This window comes from Anolis sagrei, chromosome 2 (genome assembly GCF_037176765.1).
Source record: "Anolis sagrei isolate rAnoSag1 chromosome 2, rAnoSag1.mat, whole genome shotgun sequence".
Classification (NCBI taxonomy): Eukaryota; Metazoa; Chordata; class Lepidosauria; order Squamata; family Dactyloidae; genus Anolis; species Anolis sagrei.
In genome coordinates, this window is record NC_090022.1 from 801623 (window position 1) to 819590 (window position 17968).

The following is a 17968-nucleotide window of genomic DNA, read 5'->3' on the forward strand; positions in this document are numbered from 1 at the left end:
AGACTAAAGATAGACATTCTGGGGGTCAGCGAACTGAAATGGACTGGAATGGGCCACTTCACATCAGATGACCACCAGATCTACTACTGCGGACAAGAGGAACATCGAAGAAATGGAGTAGCCTTCATAATTAATAAGAAATTCGCTAAAGCGGTGCTTGGATACAACCCAAAAAATGACAGAATGATCTCAATTCGAGTGCAAGGAAAGCCTTTCAACATCACAGTGATGTTGGAATACTCTCTTCCAACAACCTAAAAGACTGCTTTACACATGGACCTCACCAGATGGTCAACACCGAAACCAGATTGACTACATCCTTTGCAGCCAAAGGTGGCGGACATCCATCCAGTCGGTGAAAACAAGACCTGGGGCTGACTGTAGCTCAGATCACGAACTTCTTATTGCCCAATTTAGAATAAAACTAAAGAGATCAGGGAAAATACACAGACCAGTTAGATATGATCTCACTAACATTCCTAGCGAATATACAGTGGAAGTGAAGAACAGATTTGAAGGACTAGATTTAGTAAACAGAGTCCCAGAAGAACTATGGACAGAAGTCCGAGACATTGTTCAGGAGGCGGCAACAAAGTACGTTCCAAAGAAAAAGAAAACCAAGAAGGCAAAATGGTTGTCTGCTGAGACACTGGAAGTAGCCCAAGAAAGGAGGAAAGCAAAAGGAAACAGGGATAAGGGGAGATATGGCCAGTTAAATGCGCAATTCCAGAGGTTAGCCAGAAGAGATAAGGAACTATTTTTAAATAAGCAATGCATGGAAGTGGAAGAAGACAACAGAATAGGAAGGACAAGAGACCTCTTCCAGAAAATTAGAAACATTGGAGGTAAATTTCAGGCAAAAATGGGTGTGATAAGAAACAAAGACGGCAGGGACCTAACAGAAGCTGAAGAGATCAAGAGAAGGTGGCGAGACTATACAGAAGATCTGTATAGGAAGGATAATAATATTGAGGATAGTTTTGACGGTGTGGTGAATGAGTTAGAACCAGACATCCTGAGGAGTGAGGTTGAATGGGCCTTAAGAAGCATTGCTAACAACAAGGCAGCAGGAGACGACGGGATCCCAGCTGAACTGTTTAAAATCTTAAAAGATGATGCTGTCAAGGTGATGCATGCCATTTGCCAGCAAATATGGAAAACACAAGAATGGCCATCAGACTGGAAAAAATCCACTTATATCCCCATACCAAAAAAGGGAAATGCGAAGGACTGCTCCAACTTCCGTACAGTGGCCCTTATTTCTCATCATGCCAGGAAGGTAATGCTCAAGATCCTGCAAGGAAGACTCCAGCAATACATGGAGCGAGAGTTGCCAGATGTTCAAGCTGGGTTTAGGAAAGGCAGAGGAACCAGAGACCAAATGGCCAATATCTGGATGCTGGAGAATGGAGAAAGGCAGGGAGTTTCAGAAAAACATCTATTTCTGCTTCATTGACTACTCTAAAGCCTTTGACTGTGTGGATCATCATAAACTGTGGCAAGTTCTGGGTGGGATGGGCATCCCAAGCCCCCTTCCCTCTCTCCTGAGGAATCTGTACAAGGACCAAGGAGCCACAGTCAGAACTGACCACGGAACAGGAGACGGGTTCAAGATTGGGAAAGGTGTACAGCAAGGCTGCATCCTCTCACCCAACCTTTCTAACTTGTATGCAGAACACATCATGCGAGGATGTGCGGGGCTTGAGGAATGCAAAGCTGGGGTGGAAATTGAAAGAGCTGGGGGTGGTGACGGCCCATAGGGAGCTCTGGCGTGGGCTGGTCCATGAGGTCACAAAGAGTTGGAGACGACTGAACGAATGAACAACAACATGTTATTTATTTCCATAGGATGCCTTTAGCAGTGTTGCTCTACTTTTTTAATGCCACAACCCCTTAATGTGGTTCCTCATGTTGTGGTGACCCCAAACACAAGACTAAACGACTCCGGCCCAGTTGACCTGTCCGAACGTATTCTCCCCTGTGAACCATCTAGGTTGTGAAGAGCGTCTGGAGGGGCCCTGCTCTCGGTCCCGCCGGCCTCTCAGGCGCGCCTGGTGGGGATGAGGGACAGGGCCTTCTCGGTGGTGGCCCCTCAACTCTGGGACTCTCTCCCACTGGAGATCAGAACCGCTCCCTCCATTCTGTCGTTCAGAAAACGGGTGGAAACCTGGCTATGAGGTTTGGCTTTCGACGAATCAATATTTCTGTGATCGGATAGATGACGATGAATGACGGACAACGAATTCACGATGACGACTGACCATGTTTATTATGGGATGGCATTTTGCTGTTACAATGTTTTAATTGAATATGTTATATGATGTTTTGAGTGATTGTTTTGTGATTTTATTGTTGGAAACCGGCCCGATTCCCCTGATAGAGGGGAGAAGAAGACCGGGATACAAAATGGCTAAATCAATAAATACTATTTTCGTTGCTCCTTCGTAACCGTAATTTTGCTACTCTTCTGAATCATCATGTAAACATCTGATATGGAAAATGTATTTATGTTGAAAGCCTTCGACAATACATTGTATTTCTGTTGTTGAACATACTTAAAACATACTGATTAATCACCAAAACAATAAGATTGGGGAGTATGGACAACGGATGATGGGGTTTGGAGTCCCTTCAACTGACTCAGCTCAGACTTCCACAGACCACTAAGACACCCCCCCCCCCCCCCAGGAAGGACAGATCTGAACCAAACTTGGCCCACAGAACCTTCGTGGCCATCAGAAAATACTGGAGGGGGTTGGGAGGAATCCACAGTAATAATAGGATCCTAGTGTTGCAAGAGACCTCCAAGGGCCATCCAGTCCAACCTCCCTCTGCCATAAGGGAAAGACACAATCCAAGCACTCCTAACAGATGGCCATAGAGACTCTGCTTAATAATAATATTCATAATAACAGTAATAGAATCCTAGAATCTAGGGAGACCTCCATAGAATCCAAGACTCCTAGAGTTGCTCCCTCTTTTAGAACCACAGAATCCTAGAGTTGGAAGAGACCTCCTGGGCCATCCTCCAGTCCAACCCCATTCTGCCAAGAAGCAGGAATATTGCATTCAAAGCACCCCTGACAGATGGCCATCCAGCCTCTGTTTAAAAGCTTTCAAAGAAGGAGCCTCCACCACACTTCGAGGCAGAGAGTTCCACTGCTGAACGGCTCTCACAGTCAGGAAGTTCTTCCTCATGTTCAGATGGAATCTCCTCTCTTGTAGTTTGAAGCCATTGTTCTGCGTCCTAGTCTCCAGGGAAGCAGAAAACAAGCTTGCTCCCTCCTCCCTGTGGCTTCCTCTCACATATTTATACATGGCTATCATATCTCCTCTCAGCCTTCTCTTCTTCAGGCTAAACTCGCCCAGCTCCTTAAGCCGCTCCTCAAGCCGCTCCTCATAGGGCTTGTTCTCCACACCCTTGATCATTTGAGTCGCCCTCCTCTGGACACATTCCTGCTTGTCAATATCTCTCTTGAATTGTGGTGCCCAGAATTGGACACAATATTCCAGGTAAAGTGGTCTAGCCAAAGCGGAATAGAGCATGGGGAGCATGACTTCCTTAGATCTAGACACTATGCTCCTATTGATGCAGGCCACCATCCCATTGGCTTTTTTTGCCGCCACATCACATTCCTGGCTCATGTTTAACTTGTTGTCCATGAGTACTCCAAGATCTTTTTCACACGTACTGCTCTCGAGCCAGGCATCCCCCATTCTGTATCTTTGCATTTCGTTTTTCCTGCCATATCCGTCTTGAGTTGTCCTGCCAAGAACGAGAGACAGAGCGATTCCAGGTGAGGTCTGAGCAAAGCAGGAGAAAGGAAGCTGTGGCTGTAAACCTTCTTTCTGACTGTCCTAGACATTTCACCCCTGAGTCTCTGTGATGATGGAGAGCCGGACCTGTCTGCGGTCACCAGGAGGCGCCACGCCAGAAGGAGTAGCAAGGCTGTGCCCCATCTTCTCCCTCCCCCAAGTGCCAAGGGAGGAGCCAGCACCCCCAGGAGGCCTGAGGACCACTGCCAGATGGGAGAATTCCACCATGTGCCATCCTTCTCCATTGGGGACTCACTCGGGACCCCTGAGTGCTCCATGCTGACTGCCATCACAGACTCCATCATCCCGCCTCCACCGCCTTCACCTTCTTACTTCAGTCTTTATTACTCCAACCCAAAGGACACTCTGCCACTGGTCTCTCCCACCCTGCTGGGCCCTGCTGTTGTTGCTTAAGTTGGGCCCCAAAATAATCAACAGAATACAATCTAATCTGTCTAGAAAGAGGCCCTGGGTGCTAAAGAATTGTCGAGGCTTGGGAAAATGAGCATGACCATTTTCCAGCCTCGAAGGGAGGAATTGATGCCGAGCATCTTCCCCCCCTCCCAAGTATTTGTAGTTCGCCAAGGGCCGGACAATGGATTCTGTTGCTTCCTGACCCAGCGCACATAACTGGGTTCCTGTTTCCTCTTTGTGAACTCTCTGGCTTGTGCACTGGACTATGGACTCTGCTACTACCCAACCCAGCGCCCTTCTCTGGACTTCTGCCTTCTCTTATTGACTCTCTGCATCATGAACTTTTTTTCCACATCCCTGGCCACGAACTTCCTTCTGGTGCTTGCCTTGAAAAGCAAGCAGCCTCCGTTTCCACGCACCTTTGCCAAAGGACTATGAGATCTCCAGTTTGCGTTATAATAAAGATCCAATATTGTAATAAACCATTGCTGGGGAGGGGGATGGGATTGCCTTATGAAATGTATGAGATATATGAAATGTATGTAATGGAATGAAATGAAATGTACTTTGGTTCCCCTTCCCTACTTCTCCTCTTTGACCCTTGCCCCAAAAGGAATGTGACCTAAGGATTACTGCGACAGGGAGGAAACCCTTTGTCCTCCTAAAAATGGTTCATATTTACATTTTGCATGGGCCCGTGACTGATCCCTTCTCCTTGCATACTTTCAGAGCAGACAGTAAGCCAGGGAAGGGTCAACAGAAACTTAGGAAGAAGAGACTGATTAATTCACCCAGATATTGTTGACCCTCCGGGTGGTCCGATGTCGATCTAGCCCATTCAAATCACTCGCCAGACCCATCAAGGACAGGAAAGCTCTTTGTTTACCAAATATCTCCCTTTTCCCGCCCAAGACAAAGCCTGCATTCCAGCAAGCAGGAAATCCAAATCCCATCATCTTTCCCCTTTGTCTGTGGCCGTCCCGCCCTCCTCGCTCCTGATTGGTCCAAACTCAGAAGCGAGCAGAGGGCGCCCATTGGCCCTCCCGAGGCGCAGGAACGTTCTGATTGGCTGAGAGCCGAGGCGGGCCGCCAAGCCTCCTCCCAGCTGTTCCGCGGCCAGCCAATCAGAGCAAAGCCGGCCAGCAGAGGGCAGGCGGGATTTTTGAAAATGTTTCCTTTGTCTGTACACTATAAAAATGCCTGTAAAACTCAGTAAAACCATGCTTGCAGTGGAATGATTCCTGTAATGCATCTGATCTCAGCTGAATCACAATAAACCTCGGTTGCTGAAAAGAAACTTCTTCCACTTGGATGAGGCATTATTATTTATAATATTTTTACTCTTTGGATTGGCTCTCGCTGGCCTCACCAAGGGACCCAGAGCCCTTTAGGCGCGGTCCTCGGGTTTCTCCCTCTCAAGGAGACCCTGCTAAAAGCAGCTCGATATCATGACTTCCTTGGACGTAGACACCACGTCTCCTCTGGGCACAGCCTGGGATCACATTGGCATTTGTGGCTGCCACATCACACTCTGGTTTTTCAAAATAGTTTTTATTCAAAGGCAAGAAAGAAAAGCATGTCTATACAAATTACAATTTGGGGATTTTTAAAAATAAATCCTTAACAAACATGAAAGACTGAACAACACACACCCACATAAGAAGAAAACTAAGAGAACAACCGATCAACACAACTCTTGCCGCACGGGGATTTTTATCTGTATTCACTCACTTTAAATGCTGTTCTATATTCACTCTTCCGTTTCTAAATATAGTAAACTCATTCCTAAAAACCACAATAAACAAATGCCCCCTTGTTGTTATAACTCGTGAATTAGTAGTGGGTCCCAATCTCGTTTCATAGAATCCTTGAGTTAGGAGAGACCCCGTGGGCCATCATCCAGTCCAACCCCATTCTGCCAAGAAGCAGGAAAATTGCAATCAAAGCACACCATAAAGATGGCCATCAAGCCTCTGCTCCAAAGCCTCCAAAGAAGGAGCCTCCACCACACTCCCTCCGGGGCAGAGAGTTCCACTGCTGAACAGCTCTCACAGTCAGGAAGTTCTTCCTCATGTTCAGGTGGAATCTCCTGTCTTGTGGTTTGAAGCCATGGCTCCATTGCGTCCTAGTAAATAAAGTTGCTCCCTCTGTGTTTCCCCGAAAATAAGACACTATTTGTTTTTCAGGAGGACACACTATGGCTTATTTTCAGGGGATGTCTTATTTGTATATCCGTGGCCAGGACTCAAGTGCTCAGGTGGAGAGGAGGAGGAGGTGACCCAGGGTTTGGTCCCTCCTTGGATGAGACAGACGACGCCTTCCTACCTCAGTCTTCCCCCCACTTTCCTACACACTTTTCCCACCCCAGTCTTCCCCTTTTCTAGTTGCCCCCTTCCTATCCCATTCTGTCTTACTTTTCCAGAGACTCCTTTCCACCTCACTTTCCCACTTTTTCAAACACTCCTTCCCATTCCAACTTCTCCTTGATTCCAGTCCTTCTTTCTCACCCGCTTCCCAAGTCAGTCTTCCCCACTTTTTATTATTCATATACACACAGCATTTCCCCCAAAATATATACTGTAGTTAAAATTGTATTCTATTATTATTACATTTATTATTTTACTCTATCACTATTACATTTATTTTATTGTGTTAATATTATGTATTGTTTTTCTCTATTTATTATTATTACATTTATTATTTTACTCTATTTATTGTTCTTATTATTACACAACCTGGGGATCACAACCAGACACAGCGAAGACATCTGCCCTTGCGCTATGCTACTCTGCTGCTGAGTACGCATGCCCAGTGTGGAACACATCTCACCACGCTCAAACAGTGGATGTGGCTCTTAATGAGACATGCCACATTATCACAGAGTTTCTGCGCCCTACACCACTGGAGAAATTACACTGCTTAGCCGGTATTGCACCACCTGACATCCGCTGGGAAGTAGCAGCCAATAGTGGAAGGACCAAGGCAGAGACATCTCCAGGCCATCCCTTGTTTGGGTATCAGCCAGAACGTCAACAACTGAAATCAAGAAATAGTTTTCTACGATCTACAGAGACACTCACTGGAACACCTCAGCAAGCGAGAGTCCAAAAGTGGCAGGCTCAAACCCAGCACCTCAATCCGTGGGTGATACCAGATGAGAGACTCCCCCCTGGGCACACAGAAGACTGGGCAACTTGGAAGGTGCTGAACAGACTGCGCTCTGGCACCACGAGATGCATAGCCAATCTTAAGAAATGGGGCCACAAAGTGGAATCCACGACATGCGAGTGGGGAGAAGAGCAAACCACTGACCAACTGCTGCAATGCACTCTGAGCCCTGCCACATGATGCACAAGGGAGGACCTTCTTGCGGCAACCCCAGAGGCACTCCACGGGGACAGATACTGGTCAAAGGACATTTAATCAACTACCAAGTTTGCAAAATTTGTGTTTTTTTAAATCTGTTTGTTTGTTTTGTTCTGTTAGAAATGTATTTTTATTTATTTATTTCGATTACTTCTACCCCGCCCTTCTCACCTCCGAGGGGGGACTCAGGGCGGCTTACAAAGAAGGCACAATTCGATGCCGATGTCAACTATACATGCATACAAAACAGCAATTAAACCATTAACAGGTTAAAATCATCAGTACATAACACAATCAGTAAACTAATCTCACGCTCAGTGTTCAGAATTCCATAAATCCATTCCGTTCCGTCCATTCCTGTCCATCATCCAGGTCCTTCCTCTAGCTGCCAGAATGTCCCAATGCCTCCTGGTCCCACATCCAAGTTCTCAATTCTTTTCTAAATGACAAGAGGGAAGTCGCCAATCTAATCTCCCCGTAGAGTGAATTAATGTAATACAATGTTCTGGTGGCAGATGACACGAAAAATAAATATTATTACATTTATTATTTCACCCTATTTATTATTACTAATAATTTAATATTTTACCCTATTTATTATTGTTGGAAGGATACGTAAGCACATTTACACTGAAGAAGGTTAAAATAATGATTTAATCAGAGTTCGCCACTCTTATCTCAAATTACCATTTTATGCAAATATTCAGAAATATTTTTAACCTATAGATGCCTCAATTATTGTAATTTTATTGGTATCTATTTTTATTTCTATTCTTGAAATTGACCAAGAGCTGCTGCATTTCCCACCCTCAGCTTATACTCAAGTCAATAAGTTCTCCCAGCTTTTGTGCTAAATTAGGTGCCTCATCTTATATTCGGTCAGCTTATCCTCAAGTATATAGGACATGTAGCTATTCCCCTGTGTGGGTTCTTTGATAGTTACGCAGATCTCCACTCCGACTGAAGCTCTTTCCACATTCCATGCATTTATGTGGCTTCTCCCCTGTGTGGATCCTTTGATGGGTACGCAGATTTCCACTCTGAATGAAGCTCTTTCCACATTCCATGCATTTATGTGGCTTCTCCCCTGTGTGGATCCTTTGATGGGAATGTAGATTTCCAATCTGACTGAAGCTCTTTCCACATTCTATGCATTTATGTGGTTTTCCCCCTGTGTGGATCCTTTGATGAATATGCAGACTTACACTGTGACTGAAGCTCTTTCCACATTCCATGCATTTATGTGGTTTCTCCCCTGTGTGGATTCTTTGATGGATACGCAGATGTCCACTCTGACTGAAGCTCTTTCCACATTCCATGCATTTATGTGGTTTGTCCCCTGTGTGGGTTCTTTGATGGGTGCGCAGATGTCCACTGTGAATGAAGCTCTTTCCACATTCCATGCATTTATGTGGCTTCTCCCCTGTGTGGATCCTTTGATGTGTACGCAGACTGTCACTCCGACTGAAGCTCTTTCCACATTCCATGCATTTATGTGGCTTCTCCCCTGTGTGGGTCCTCTGATGGGAACGCAGGTCTCCACTCTGACTGAAGCTCTTTCCACATTCCATGCATGTATGTGGCTTCTCTCCTGTGTGAGTCCTTTGATGCGTATGCAGAGTCCCATTATCACTAAAGCTCTTTCCACATTCCATGCATTTATGTGGCTTCTCCCCTGTGTGGGTCCTCTGATGGGAACGCAGGTCTCCACTCTGACTAAAGCTCTTTCCACATTCCATGCATTTATGTAGCTTCTCTCCTGTGTGGGTCCTTTGATGGTTACGCAGAGTACAATTTTGACTGAAGCTCTTTCCACATTCCATGCATTTATGTGACTTCTCTCCTGTGTGGGTCCTTTGATGGTTACGCAGAGTCCCACTCCGACTGAAGCTCTTTCCACATTCCATGCATTTATGTGGCTTCTCCCCTGTGTGGATCCTTTGATGGGAACGCAGATGTGAACTCAGTCTGAAGCTCTTTCCACAAACCATGCATTTATGTGGTTTCTCCCCTGTATGGGTCCTTTGATGGGAGCGCAGATTTGAACTCTCACTGAAACTCTTTCCACATTCCATGCATTTATGTGGCTTCTCTCCTGTGTGGGTCCTTTGATGGTTACGGAGAGTCCAATTTTCACTGAAGCTCTTTCCACATTCCATGCATTTATGTGGTTTCTCCCCTGTGTGGACCCTTTGATGGATACGCAGATTTCCACTCCCATTGAAGCTCTTTCCACATTCAATGCATTTATGTGGTTTCTCCCCTGTATGTGTCCTTTGATGGATACGCAGACTCCCACTTTGACTGAAGCTCTTTCCACATTCAATGCATTTATGTGGCTTCTCCCCTGTATGGGTCCTTCGATGGGTATGCAGATGTGAACTCCGACTGAAGCTCTTTCCACATTCCATGCATTTGTACAGCTTCTCTCCTGTGTGAGTTTGTTGATGTCTAGTAAGAGAACTTCTCATAGTGAAACATTTCCCACATTCCATACAGTTATGTCGCTTCTCCCCTGTGTGTGATTTTGACAAGGAATTGAGATTTTCCATTCTTTTAAATTTATGATTCAAATATTATGCCAGAAGGTCACAGGTATGTTCTCCTGATTTCCTCTTCTCAGTCTTTGTTTGCCCTAGTCCATTTGAATAAATAAATTACCAAGCCCCACTGTTTACAGCACAATCCTCCCTTTCCTCCTTGAATACACAGCTATGGAGCTTGAAATATAACTTCTCCAACTTATTTCTTGTGAGTGCTGTGTAATTTCATTCCTGACCTAAGCCAAAGGGAAGTGTTCTTCTCAAGGTTCATTCAGAGGTTACCTGCCAGAGAAATGAGAGGAAAATCGTATCAGAAGCAGAGCACACAAAAATCTCATTGAGCAATAAGAACAAAAGCTTGGTGCTGTAGCCAATGCCGGAGAAGAAGGGAGAAAGAGCGGTCCTATTGAGAAGAGCCTTGGCCTGCTGAGAAGAACTTTAACACTTGCCCAACAAAGAGCAAGCCCTGCAAAGAGGGGAGAGTGGCCCACGATTTTCTGCATGAGATTGTGTTTATATTGCAACCCAATCTTTGTAAATACTTTATAAATATGGAGAGCACAGAAAGGACTGAGATTGCAAAGCGTTTCCTGCCTAGATCCCGCTTCCTCACATCCCAACTCAGAACCTGAGTGACCACCTGTATGGGAAGACCATCCCAAGTGGTCAGTCTTGGGAGAAAAATACTTCATTTCTTCCAACTGAAGCACATTTTTTCCTGACCCTCTCTTTCCCTGCAGTGCGATCCCTGCCCCACGTTTCTAAAGCGAGGAACCTGGAGACATGGAGAGCACGTTCGGCCACAAAGTCCCTTGACATATTACATTCTTACAAAACCTAAACCACAAAGGTGTGAAACATCAGGCAGAACAAATGCAAAGGAAACAAACAAAGCAAACTTCTACACCAAGATTCCCACTCTGACTGAAGCGGAGATAGGGATGCAGAAGCACAGGGTGGGAGGCACTCAGCCTAGCAGCAGGACACGAGAGAAGGGGGTAGAGGGAGGATGGGTAGGTGGACCCCCAGTGCTAAAGATGATGCTTCTGCTCTGGCTCAAGGGGTAGGAGGGAAGACATCAAGTTCACCGCATCCACTACAGGCCCCTCTTTGGCCCCCGGAGCCCTTTTGTAGGGGTTTCATTGAGGATCACCTGCCAGGTGAGCTGAGACTCTCTGGGTAGTGCCAGGCTTGTTTCCTAAGCAGGACATTGCATAGCTTGTGCCACCAGGGAAATGGTCCCCCAATTAACCAGAGTGTTTATTGATCATATTGACAAGCACCATGGCTTTCTCCTCAGAATAACTGCAGATTGTGGGGCCCACTTTGCCTCCTAGTTTTGGGGAGGGCTCTTCAGTCTCCTGGGAGTACGGCCAGCTCTGAGTCCCGCTTATTATTGCCCTCCAACGTATTGGCCCAACTGAGAGCGTCCAGCAGGTGCCTCAGCAACACCTGGATTATGGCTTTAATTCCCAACAAGATGACGGGTTGGGCCTGATTGTCTTTCTTGGAACGGCTCAGAATAGGCTTCTAATTGGTTTTCACTGTTTATTTTTTAATAGCATTAAAGTTTGATTTTAATGTGTGTGTTATATCCTGTGTTGTTTTTATTTTTAGTGGCTTTGCGTCTCCTTTTAAGAGAGAGAAAGCTGGATAGATATGATGATGATGATGATGATGATGATGATGATGATGATGATGGGATAACTCTGTAAATAGCAAGGCTGGGTGTTTGCCTTCTGAACCCCTTTGGCCTTTGCCGACCCTTGCGACCATCCCCCCTTTGACCCCTGGCACGGCCAGATTGGGCACGGAGGGTCCGCGATGCCTGGCCTCGCACAGAAGAGGCACCAGAAGTGGATTTGAACCCTTTGCAAACTGTAGAGTTGCCAAAAAACCCACAAGGCCTCCAAATATACTGTTCCTTTTGTGGTCAAAAGCGCAATCCATTCTCTAGCTGCAGAACTGGACCTCCTCAAAAATGATATCCCTTCATCCAGATCAAGCTGGCTTTCTGTCAGGCAGGACATGGGCAGATTCCACATGGAGAGCATGACGTCTAATGCCTCAGAGTCAGTCCTTTGGGTGGAGGGGGGGGGGGTCTTCCTTTCCCCTTCCCTCCCTGGTCTGAATCCAGGCCCCTCCCCCTCCTCTTCCCCCTCCAAGAGGATCTTTGGGGACTCCTTTGGGGCCCCTCCCTCTTCCCTCCCACATGCCCCCTTCACGGCCCCCTCCTCAATTGGGGGGGGGGGGGAACAGAACCTGGATCTTCAGACGGGGAGAAAGGCTGGTGTTCGGAAGGGCTGCCCATCCCCGGGTCCCTCTGCGCTCCCTTCTTCGCTCTTCTTCCGGGGGGACGGATCCAGCCCGCCAATCCCTGCCATTCCTTCATTCATCGGAGCCAGAGAGGGGTCCCTGCCCCACATTCACATTGAGGCATCAACACAGGAAGCGAGCAGAGTTCTGGGAAATGTAGTTTAGGGTGGAGTCTTTTGTAATCTCTTCCACAAACTACATTTCCCAGAATTCCCCTGACTGCTTTGCATTGCCTCCTACTCCTCCCTAAAAGTCGTGCTGGGGGAAAACCCATGTTCCTTCTCTAAAGGGATTGAGAGATAGAAAGGGATTGTTGGGGGTTGAATCAACTCTGTGAGGAAAGCCACGCTGAGAGAGGCAGGAACTCCAAGGTTTACTAACAGGTTTTCTATTATTTGGTGGGCATTGACCTTGAGTTTGGGAGTTGTAGTTCACCTACATCCAGAGAACACTGTGGACTCAAAGAAGGATGGATCTGGACCAAACTTGGCACGAATATTCCATATGCCCAAATGTGAACTCAGACGGAGTTTGCAGGAAATACACCTTGACATTTGGGAGTTGTAGTTACTGGGATTTATAGTTCACCTACAGTGAAAGAGCATTCTGAACCCTACGAACAATAGCATTGGGACAAACTTCCCACACAGAACCCCCATACCTAAGGCCATCCAGTCCAACTCCCTTCACAAGGGCAAGAAAACATAATCAAAGCCCTCCTGACAAAGAGCCATCCAGCCATAGATCTATATGATTCACGCACAGGGAGATATAGTATCATAGATTGGAAAGGGACCCCTAAAGAAGGGCAATCCTATGTTGCATGTTCCAGAGTGGGCAAACCAGGCAATCTCCACATCAAGACTGACAAAGAAACAGCAAGAAATACTGTTTATCCACAAGCAGAAAGAAATTGCATAGATTTGAAACCAATACTTTCTAATTTATTTTCCAGATCTCCAGACTGGGCCACAGCAACACCTGGCAGGGGACGGCTAGAGATTTGTCATTTCCTGGAACAGAGAGAAAAGAGGAAGGAAAGGAGGAAGGTATTTCAGTGTGGCCTTGAATCGAAGAGAAGTCAGCACCGCTCACGGATTTATCTAATACCCATGCCAACATAAAGGCAGATCAGATAGCACACCAACTCCTGAAGAACGGGAAACCCAACCTTGCCACCAAAGTAGGAAAGAAACCAATAGCCAGACAACCAGAGATTGAGAACAACAACCTTCATGAACCCTTTACACCTACTGAATTGGACATGGCTCTCAACAAATGTAAGAATGGCAAAGCAGCTGGCCTGGATGATCTACGGATGGAACACATCAAGAACTTTGGCCCAAAAGCAAGGCGCTGGCTGCTGGAGCTGATGAACAACTGCACTGCATCCTGTCAGATCCCCAAAATCTGGAGGAAAGCAAGAGTCATCGCCATCTTGAAGCCAGGCAAAGACCGTAATGACCCAAAAAGCTACAGACCAATCTCCCTGTTGTGCCACCTCTACAAGGTTCTGGAGAGACTTATTTTGCATAGAATTACGGAAAAAATAGACCCCTGTCTGATTCCACAGCAAGCTGGCTTCAGAAAAGGCAAAAGCTGCACATCGCAAGTGCTGAACCTGACTCACCACATAGAAGATGGCTTTGAAAGGCAGCAGATCACAGGAGCTGTCTTCATAGACCTGTCAGCGGCTTATGAGACTGTGAACCACCGCTGCCTCCTCCTGAGAAAAATGTATAATATCACAAAGGACGACCACCTCACCCGCCTCAGAGGAAACCTGCTACAAAACAGGAGCTTTTTTGTTGAGTTCCAGGGCCAGAGAAGCAGATGGCGGAAACAGAAGAACGGCCTGCCTCAGGGGAGCGTGCTTGCTCCATCCATGTTCAACATCTACACAAATGACCAGCCACTGCCAGAAGGGACAGAGAGCTTCATCTATGCTGATGATTATGCCATTACTGCTCAAGCAGGGAGCTTTGAGATGGTTGAACAGAAGCTCTCCGAAGCTCTAGGTGCCCTTACTGCCTATTACAGGGAAAACCAGCTGATCCCTAATCCCTCTAAAACACAGACATGTGCTTTCCATCTCAAGAACAGACAAGCATCCCGAGCTCTGAGGATCACCTGGGAAGGAATCCCACTGGAGCATTGCAGCACACCCAAATACCTGGGAGTCACTCTGGACCGTGCTCTGACCTACAAGAAGCACTGCCTGAACATCAAGCAAAAAGTGGGTGCTAGAAATAATAACATAAGAAAGCTGAATGGCACAACCTGGGGATCACAACCAGACACAGTGAAGACATCTGCCCTTGCGCTATGCTACACTGCTGCTGAGTATGCATGCCCAGTGTGGAACACATCTCACCACGCTCAAACAGTGGATGTGGCTCTTAATGAGACATGCCGCATTATCACAGGGTGTCTGCACCCTACACCACTGGAGAAATTACACTGTCTAGCCGGTATTGCACCACCTGACATCTGCCGGAAAGTAGCAGCCAATAGTGAAAGGACCAAGGCAGAGACATCTCCAGCTCACCCTTGCATGGGTATCAGCCAGCACGTAAATGACTTAAATCTAGAAATAGTTTTCTAAGAACTACAGAGACACTCGCTGGAACACCTCAGCAAGCGAGACTCCAAAAGTGGCAGGCTCAACCCCAGAACTTCAACCAATGGCTGATACCAAATGAGAGACTCCCCCCTGGGCACACAGAAGATTGGGCGACTTGGAAGGCGCTGAACAGACTGCGCTCTGGCACCACGAGATGCAAAGCCAACCTCAAGAAATGGGGCTACAGGGTGGAATCCACGACATGTGAGTCCAGAGAGGAGCAAACCACAGACCACCTGCTGCAATGCACCCTGCGCCCTGCCACATGATGAACGATGGAGGACCTTCTTGCGGCAACACCAGAGGCACTCCAAGGGGCCAGATACTAGTCGAAGGACATTTAATCAACTACCAAGCCTGCAAACTTTGTGATTTGTCTGTTTGTTTTGTTAAAAATGTAATACAACTGTCTGGTTGCTCCTGACACGATAAATACGGATTTATCAAACATCTTCCTGAAGCATTGCCAAATATAGGAGCTTGTTTGCAAAAAAAGATTTATTTGAAAACTTACCAAAATACGACATCGATGGGAGAAAAGCGCTTAAAGAAGAAATCCAGCGTTCAGTTGAAACCTCCTAAAATGGAGAAAGGAAAACAACATAAGAAGATGTTGGCTGAAGGCACAGAAGTGATGAAACCACTGGGAATTCTGAATGGATTAATCAGGACTGCCAATGGCAAGCTGGATCAACTAAAGGCCATTTTGAAGAGATCTCTAGTGACCCCCAAAGAAGGACAATGGAAACTGGGAAAGCGGGATGAGAAGGAGGGAGCCAAGCAAGAAGGAAAAATGGAAGGAGAAATGGAAGGTCAGCAAAGGGCCACGAAGAAGGAATCCAGAGGGAACCCTGACGGAATGGACGCCAGGCAGAAGTCCAGCTGGAACAAGAGTCAAGTCAAGACACGAGAGGCCTGCCATTTCCGTCCTGAAAGAGGGGACCGGTCAGTCCATTCAGGAGAATCTCTGGCTCAGCTCTGGGCTTCTCTCTCACTGGCCTGAGAGAGGGTGGGAAAAGGACCAGATATGTTTAAATGAGGGGAAGGTGGGGCTTGAATTACTCCGTCCATTGACCAAGTACCAAAACTCCTTAGAGCTGGTTGTTGTTGTTGTTGTTGCCATTCTGGCTTCCCAGGGCAGAGAATTCGGGCTGTGTGTCTCAGGCAACGTCCAGACGCCCTGTCTCTCAGGATCTGATCCCGAGTTATTTGGCTGCGCGGACTCCCAGAATCAAGCTCAAGGCAGAGGATGTGGGGTCAGATCCTGGGAGAGAAGGAAGTGCGGATCCAGGCCCAGGCTTCAGAATTCCAAGGTGGGCAAAGCCAGTCCCGTGGCTCCCAATGTTTCCCTTGAAGAGTGTGGAAGTCCAGTCTCTCCCTGTCTATCTGTGGGCACACCAGGCGGGTCTCACTTTTCGCTCTGGCCCCCTAATTGGGGGAAGGGGCTCCTCCCCAACCAGGCTCCTTCTTTGGGACCAGAACCCCTCCCTTCCTGCCCCTCCTTGAAGGGTCTACTTTGGGCAGGGAAGGAAGGAGGGGAGGGAGGGGGGCTCCAAGGGGGAGGAATGAAGGGCTGTCGAGGGAGGGAGGGAGGGAGGGGGCCCCTTTGGCACTGCCCTCTGGCCCCCATGATGACCGCAGGGCACCAACCGCTGCTCTGGGCCAGAGTGAAGAGAGAGGGGCCGGAAGACAGTCCCACCTTGTCTCCTGTGGTATGTGAAAAGTGTAATATAATATATAATGTATACATATAATATTATAATTTAATACAATATAATCCTAATAATGTTCTGTTGTGTTGTTATTGCTATTGTTTTCTGCTTTAATTGTTTTATTTGCTATGTATTGTATTGTTGTATTGTGTTGGGCTCCGGCCTGCTGTAAGCCGCATCGAATCCCTTGGGAGATGCTAGCGGGGTACAAATAAAGTTATAATAATAATAATAATAATAATAATAGTAATATGATATCATAAATATATAATTTATAGGACATGTAATATTACTAATAATATTAGAATACAATGTTATAGTATAGTAATATATAATGCGCATAATATAATATATTGTAAGTAAATGCATCTTGCGATCTGCTTTGAGTCCCCTTCCTTCCTTCCTTCCTTCCTTCTTTCCTTCCTTCGGGGTGAGAAGGGCGGGATGGAGGTGTCATAAATGAATAAATGGAGAGACATAGAGTTGGAAGAGCCCAGAAAGGAGGAGGACACAGCACAAGCCCTCCTGACAGATGCCCACCCAGCCTCTGCTGAGAGCCCTCCCGAGAAGGAAGGAAGGAGGAGCCCCCCCCCCCCGCTGGACCCAGCCCAGGAAAGCCTCCCCAGTGTCCAGGGTGGTCAGGGCAGGAGGGAGTCGGGCGGGACACCCTCGAGGCCATCCATTCCCACCCCCTTCTGTCAAGCAGGAAGGCACCACCAGATCCCCCCTCGCAGATGGCCATCCAGCCTCGGCTCAAAACCTCCAGAGAAGGAAGGAAGGGAGGGAGGGAGGGAGGGAGGGAGGGAGGGAGGGAGGGAGGGGGCTCCTCCGAACTCCAGGCAGTCTGGGGGGACTCCAAAGGCCACCCATCCTGACCCCGTCAGTCACAGAGGAAGAAGGGCGGCTGATCAAGGTCGTCAACAAAGAGAGAGAGAGAGAGAGAGAGAGAGAAGGCTGGCCCATGCTGTGGAGTGGAGGAGGCGAGCCTCCCTTGCCACAGGAGGGCCCAGGCCGAGGAGGAGGAGGAGGAGGCCGCTCTCTCTCTCTCTCTCTCTCTCGCTCGCTCGCAGCCTGGGTTCCCTCCTCCTGCTCCTCGGGAAGGGGGGCAGCCTGGAAGGAAGGAAGGAAGGAAGGAAGGAAGGAAGGAAGGAAGGAAGGAAGGAAGGAAGGAAGGAAGG

At 47.4% G+C, this 17968-nt stretch overlaps 1 protein-coding gene across 14 annotated transcripts in view; it reads right to left on the bottom strand.

The window, feature by feature from the left end:
- LOC132764002 (zinc finger protein 214-like) overlaps positions 1-17968 on the bottom strand; it is a 353977-nt gene that overhangs the window by 97476 nt on the left and 238533 nt on the right. For 10 of the 14 annotated variants that reach the window (XR_010909361.1, XR_010909362.1, XR_010909364.1 and 7 more), the window contains one exon: positions 6556-10421. The exons of 2 other annotated variants lie outside the window; for them this stretch is intronic. The gene's annotated coding sequence lies outside the window, so the exon portion shown is untranslated. Of the gene's footprint in view, positions 1-6555; positions 10422-15592; positions 15657-17968 lie in introns of all 14 variants that reach the window. 2 more of the 14 variants (XR_010909358.1, XM_067464878.1) reach the window with 2 other exon arrangements.